This window comes from Physcomitrium patens, chromosome 13, assembly GCF_059467195.1.
Source record: "Physcomitrium patens ecotype Gransden chromosome 13, ASM5946719v1, whole genome shotgun sequence".
Taxonomy (NCBI): Eukaryota; Viridiplantae; Streptophyta; class Bryopsida; order Funariales; family Funariaceae; genus Physcomitrium; species Physcomitrium patens.
In genome coordinates this window covers 4,776,347-4,783,336 of record NC_143422.1, presented here as the reverse complement: position 1 = coordinate 4,783,336, position 6,990 = coordinate 4,776,347, and the positions used below count along the sequence as shown (strand labels likewise).

Sequence of the window (6,990 nt, the reverse complement as noted above, 5' to 3'; positions counted from 1 at the left end):
GTAGAATATACACTTTTTTAACTTAGTATATAATCCTACATCTCTAAGTTTCTATAATACACGAAAAACATAAATTTCATGCTCTTCTGTATTCTTAGAGTAGATTAAGATATCATCTAAATAACAAATGATAAAATCATCAAAAAATTCACAAAAGACATCATTTATTAGATGTTGAAAAGTAGCTGGTGTATTTGTAAATCCAAAAGACACGATATTATATTCAAAATGTCCATACATGGATCAAAATGTAATTTTTTTATTCATCTCCTTCTTTAATACATATTAGATTATATATTCTTTATAGATCTATTTTTATATAAATCTTTGTTTGATTGAGTTGATCAAGAAGTCCTAAAATCAATGATAGAAGATACTTATTCGTAATGGTGATCTTCTTAAGTCTTCAATAATCTACAAACATCTGTAGAGATCTATCTATTTTCTTCAAAAATGAGATAGGAGGCCTACTTGAAGATTCAAAATGATGTATGAAATTCTTAACCAAGTTTTCAACTATATACTCTTTGAGTGGAATCAACTCATTTTGTATTAGACTGTAAATTGGTCTAAATAGTAGTTGAGCTCCTTTATGAAGTTCAATGGAACAATCATAAGAATGATGGTCTAGAAGTATATTTACGTTCATCTTTTCAAAAACGTCTTCAAAATCTTAATATTGGCTAGGAATACCATTTAATGTCTTCTTACCAAGAGAAATTGGTGTGGCTTATAAAGCAAAAGATAACTCTTTTTTTGCGGCATGTATAAAAGCTCTAGTATCTACTAATAAAAGTTTGGATGTATAAGACTTATGTATTTCTACTTGACTTACAAGATTTTGAATTAAACTATTAAAAAAATTAAGATTACAAGAAATTAAATCTATTTAAGGATTATATTTTTTAACCAAGATAATTCTAAAGTAATCGGATTATACAAAGATCTTATTACAATAAATATTATTATGCTATTATGATCTTTATTTGTTATATCTAAAGGTACAGTTTCATGCATAACATCTACAAAAGGTAGAAAATGACCATCTATGACTTCTTCATGTATAGTTTTATTTTTTTTTACTAACATCTCTTGTTTTTGATAAAATCTGTGTTTATAAAACAAGCTGAGGCTTTCAAATCTAATAAAGGTAAGACTTTATGATTTTTTGGTCCTTAATAAACTTTTATTATAAAACAAGATAAAAAATGTGAAGAGAGACTAAGACTTTTACTAGGAATTATATAAGATTTTAGTCGTATAATCTCTATTATAGATGGAAAAACTTGCTTTTTCAATACATTGTTTTCTTTGGCAACCATGCTTTTCATTTTATGGTTGCATTGTTTCTTTAGACAATATTGAGCACTATGTTTAGCTTCTCCATAATATAGGTATAAGCTTTCTTGATATTGTCAAGTCTTTTCATGCTCTATGAGGGATTTTAAATGTATCATATTAATTTGCATTGATTATAGCCTTAATAAATGAATTTTTAAAAACTTGGGAGCTATCATTATTATTTGACTTATTCTTCTCTAACCAAGTCTTTATTCTTGAAATTTTTCAAATAATCAATTGTTGCATGCAATGGCTTGAGCAATAAATTATTCTAACAATTTGACCTTTGGCATTGTGAATAACAAATCTTTGACATTATCCTTCACCTCATATTAAAATTGATTAATAAGAGCTTTTTCATTCCAATCTATGCCACAAGTGAGGTTTTGGAATTCAACAGCATATATGGTGGCTAATTATGATTCTTGCTATAAAGATAAGAACTTGACTTTTGCTAATCTTCTTCAATTATTTTTTGCAACTATGGTCGTAAATACTTCTAAGAATGAATTCAAATCATAAAAGAGTCACTAATCTTTTCCATTAAAGGTGCAAATCAAAAAAAAACACTTCATAATAGAAGTATGTTTGTGAATCCAACTTGGATAAATCCATTGGGATATTAGAAGAAGTGCAACCTTAGATAGAGCTTGACTTGTTCCAAAAATCTTTGAAATTTTGATCTAGTTCCATTAAACTTCATAAGCACAATAATTCTTATCTTTTTCATACTTATAAAAGCAAAACTCCCTAGATTTAGTTTTGACGTCAATCTACTTGCTTCTTATAACTATACAACTTCTTGTTGCGGTGTCAAAGTAGAGAGAATTTGCCTCGAGAAAATGTTGGGCTTCTGGCTTTTTTTAATTATTCAATCAAGCTTGAAAAGAAGGGAAGCACTAAGTTTATATATAAATTTTCCCTTTTTGAGCAATTACATCAAATACACAAGCCTCAAGTAACCAACAACACCCAAAATATGATAAAATCCTCTAAAACCTTGTATATTCTTATGTAGAGATTTTCCCAAACTTCAACACCTCATATCTTCTAATCCGACCGTCCAAACAAATTCAAATTTTACATGAGGTACTGATGTATTTTTATTAACTTTTATAACAATTTTCAACCGCAAATTAGTTGCGGATCTTGAGATATCTTGAAAACCCTAATAGTCGCTTCAAACCCTTGTCTTTATATACCTGCACGTAATTTTCTTCATATCTAGCAAAATATAAGCTCAAATGCCACGAAATTTATATGTATAGCTTTTTAACACAAAATTTTATATTTTCCAAAAAATTTGAGCCAAAAATTTGTTCGAATACTCAAGTTATGGCTCCAACCATTACTACAAATAAAACAGCTTACTTACTACCTTTGATTTGGAAGCATTGCCTTCAATTCCTTATAACTCCTTCACATGAACTTTAAAAGCAATAATTCTTTCATGAAAGATGTAGGTCTTGAAATCGCTGTTCTTGTTGCACCTTCCAATCTTCAAAAGCTTCTGTAAAACTCTTTGTATCCTTAAAAGAATAACAATATGTCTTAAATTAATACTTTAACTTCAAACGGCTATAACTTCTTCATTCTAACTCCGAATCCTCTATTTTTTGCACACAAATTGTACCTCAAATCCTAAACTTTACAAACCTAGCTTGTAATCTCCGAATTTTCTCTTTGAAGTCGCCGAAACTCTTGTTAAGGTCGCGGGCAGCCTCCTCAAAGCCCATTAGGCATGATATTCGACCAATAGGGATGAAGTTCTCCATTCTTTGCCTTCATCCGACCATGTCTTATTTTCATCCCTCTCAATTAGCCTCCTACTAGTTTAAATTTTTATCCTTAGGCTTCCACCTTCTTCCAAGGCTTCATACTAAACATTTAAGGAAAAGATTAGTGCTAAAAAATAAGATTGTTTCTTTAAAAGTAGGTAGTTTGCAACCTTTAAAGCACAACAATAAAAGTGAGATAATCCATTCACTTCTAAAACAAGAAAAAAAAACAATAAGTTAATACTCTTGTCAAACTATCAAGAACATGAATCTTGAAGAAAGAAAATCCTCAATATACTCTTGTGTCACTAAAAAGAATTAAAAAGTCACTCAAAGATGATATAATATTGAATAAAAATAGCTATTGTCAAAAATAAGAAGAATAGAAAGACTTGAAACAAGAATAAGGATTAGAAAGGCATTGACAAGAATAAAGAAGGTTCCATTCTTGCCTCCGTATATACTCTTAACTAGGAGCTACGTGGCAATGTCGTATATGACTTCTAAATGTGTTGACTCTACAAGATACATATCTTTACTTGCAAGGCAAGTTTCCTATATGTGCACTATATAATTAGTTTTTTTTGTGAGTTATCAACACCTAGTTAACTTATTGAAGAATTTTTTAACTTACTAATTAACTACAAATATATGTAAAGTCAAAATAGCATCTATAAAGCTTCTAGGAAGCTTCTTTAAAAGGTATTATAAAATTAACCTACTTTTATCTACTTTTACTTACTTCAACTTAATCATATAGGTATTTATTAGAATACATATGTATATTATGATAGCGACAATTGACTCTTTGAAAGACATGAAGAACAAAGATTTGGTTTATGAGATATAAGTTATGTCATTGTTACACTATCTAAGTTTTTGGAAGCTTATACATCTATGCCAAAGTCTATACAAACTGACAGGGTATATTTAGAACTTCTTTTTGAGCAAGAAAAGACTCATTATTGTCAATAGGATTTGTACCTATATTACAAAGAATCCACGCACATTGCTCAACATTGTCCAAAGCAGCAATGTAGTGATAAAAAAAAAAGCTTGGTTGCCAAATAAGACAATGTATTGAAAAACAAGTTTCTTCAATTACATATAGGATTAAAAAGAAACACAATTAATATGAAAATATTGTTATGAATAAGGTGCAAAATTACTTATTTAAATGAATTACAAAATATGATTTCTTTCAAAACAAAGAAAAAATTTGTTTCCCTAACAAATCTTTTGGATCTTCTCTTTGTAATGGTTTCTTATAAAAGGCTCAGATTGGCCACTTTTTCATGGTTTATTTTTAAAACATAAAAATAAAATATTAAGAAGAGCCCAATCTTTTAGAGAAAGGTCTGTCTAAAAATTTTACATCATAAGTTTTTTGATAAAATTCCTTCTAATCCATTTTTTTTTCTCTCAAAAACATTGCAATGTCTACAATTTACTTTTAGAGTACAAATATACTTTAAAAACACTCCAACAACTTTTAAGAATATTCATCTTGTTATAATGTGCAATTGATGAAATGAATCAAACATGCTCATGTTGAGTTTGTAAACAATTTCCAAAACTGTATCAATGGTTATGTGTTAATTTATTCAGTGATTTTCTTTCAGGTGTGATTTTACATTTTGTGAAGATAAAAATCTTGTGGCTAACAGCCTTGCAGATGTTAACCAAATTTTGATAAAAAAATAAATTTTGTACTTGATGTAATAAGAATGTATGTACACAAATAAATAAATATATATAGGAGATAAAGCAGATGAAAACAGTTTCTATTTACCCTTACAAAAGACCTTATTTATTATTTTATTCTTTACAAATACATTAATAAGAGAAATCACTTATAAAATTTCTTTATATTTTTGTAAGTTGTATAAAATAATTTATTCATGAATTATGTATAAAAATAAATTTTAATATACTCAAAATTTATGGTTTTAGTTCCATGTTAAATATTAGCTAAGATATTAATATTATTTTAAATTCTTTTGTAATTAGTTTTTTATGGTTTAGGTATAAATTCTATAAGAAAAGAAAGAATACTATCAATTATAAACAGAGAATTCGAGAAAATAAGATAATTTTTTATATATGTACTCACTGAAAAAAGCTTGAAATCAGAAACTAATTGGCCTCCAATCAAGACCACTTACAACACAACATAACACACTTTGTAAGAACCCAAATGTACATCCACCCTTCGTTGGTTGAGCCAGTCTTCGAAGCATCTAGATTTGAGTGACATCCCAAAACGACACTGTTCACATAAAATTCATTCATCCATTTTCAGACGGACACGTGTCGGTGGGGACTAAGATGAGCCCGGTCAAGGCGGTCAAATTCCTCGAAATGGAAGGTATGGATTGTGGGCCGATGAGCGTTCCTCGTGACACGAGCACCATGCGGGAGCATGGCGACTGGATCGACGAGCGCGCAGGTTTCGACAAATTGCTTCGCTTGATTCGCCGCGACATTCAAAACCTCAACTTGTCACGAAGTTTTGGGGCCAGTACAATTCGAAACGTCTCTTTGTGGAAGCTTCTCTCCAGCAGTCGTTCCTCGAGATCCGCTGGCCGATGCTGGTTTTTGCTTTTTTGTGGATCGATCACTGGATACTAAAGTAACTGTAGAATTTGCTCCTAGATTTTCTCCATGATTTTTCACTTCCAATAACGTTAGCTGTGAATCTGTCGAAATTTCTCATTTTGTGAGGTTGGGATCGTGTCATGTGGTGGTGTCTTTCAGGATCAGACGGGTGAATTGGATGCAGTTTGCGTGTTGAGTATGTTTTTTTAACTGATACTGCCGCGAGGCATGAGGATTTTTGTATGCTCTTACGAGACCAGCGTTGCCTTAGGGTTGGTGTGACAAGAATTTAGGTTCGATGTGGTTGCTGCTGGAAGAAGTTTCGATTGAATGTTGGTCTTGCCTGGCTCGAAGGATGTGGAAGTCTTGCGGATGGAAAACGCGATTGTTTGTTTAATCGCTTCAGAGGAAAACTATCGAACGCCATGCCGGATTACGGTATGTATGCATCAGCTTTCAGACGATGAATGGATCAAAACTTGACAGGGCTGAACGAACCACTAATCATGTCATTTGCCGATAAACCGCCAGCTAAAAAACTCTGCCCACTTCTAGAGGATTGCGGTGGATATCATGGCTGCGCCTCACACATCGAAGGATGCTCCTGTTGCAGACATCGAACCCACAGCCTTGGAATCTAACATTCAACATCTTATTGAGAAAAAGTACGGTATACGGGCCGTTCCGTCAACGCGAACTGACCGCATCGTAGAACAGAACGCCATACATCTATGTTGCAGTGCACATAATGAATCATACTCGTAACGAAGCGTCGAGATCCTTTTTCTGGCCGATAAACTGCAGTTTGTATAGAATAGTCACGCCAGATCGTTCACCACGAGCTGTTCACAAACACTACTGTTTCAGGTTCTGCTTACAGTGAGTGGCCAAGTTCTCGACGCAAGAAAGGTATGATTTGCCAACAGTTCAGTCCCAGCTGTAAGAAACCACTTCGACAAGTGTGCGTTCCTAGCTTGAATGATGACAGCGAGCTCTTGAAGGTCAATGACATTAGCTGCAGACCAGGCGAAGCAAAATTTTGTATAGTAAATACATATTCTCCGCGGAAGATGTGCTTTTTGTGTAGTCTTGTACACTTTGAAGTATACAATAGGACATTAGCATAATAGAATATTGAATTTATGTAGATAATTTTGATGTGAAAGTAGTGGTTGAAATAAGATTTTGAATAGACTGTTTCATGTATTGCAACTGTGGAGGGATTGTGTAAAAGTAAAAGTTGCATGTTACATAGTACATATCTAAAAGATGA

General features: G+C 31.8%; 1 long non-coding RNA gene across 1 annotated transcript; it reads left to right on the top strand.

Annotated features, from left to right (window-relative positions):
* The first annotated feature begins 5,996 nt into the window (after window positions 1-5,996).
* LOC149987913 (uncharacterized) lies at window positions 5,997-6,633 on the top strand. The gene is made up of 2 exons (XR_016505986.1): window positions 5,997-6,155; window positions 6,331-6,633. It is a non-coding gene; the product is annotated as an uncharacterized LOC149987913 (long non-coding RNA).
* Window positions 6,634-6,990: the final 357 nt, after the last annotated feature.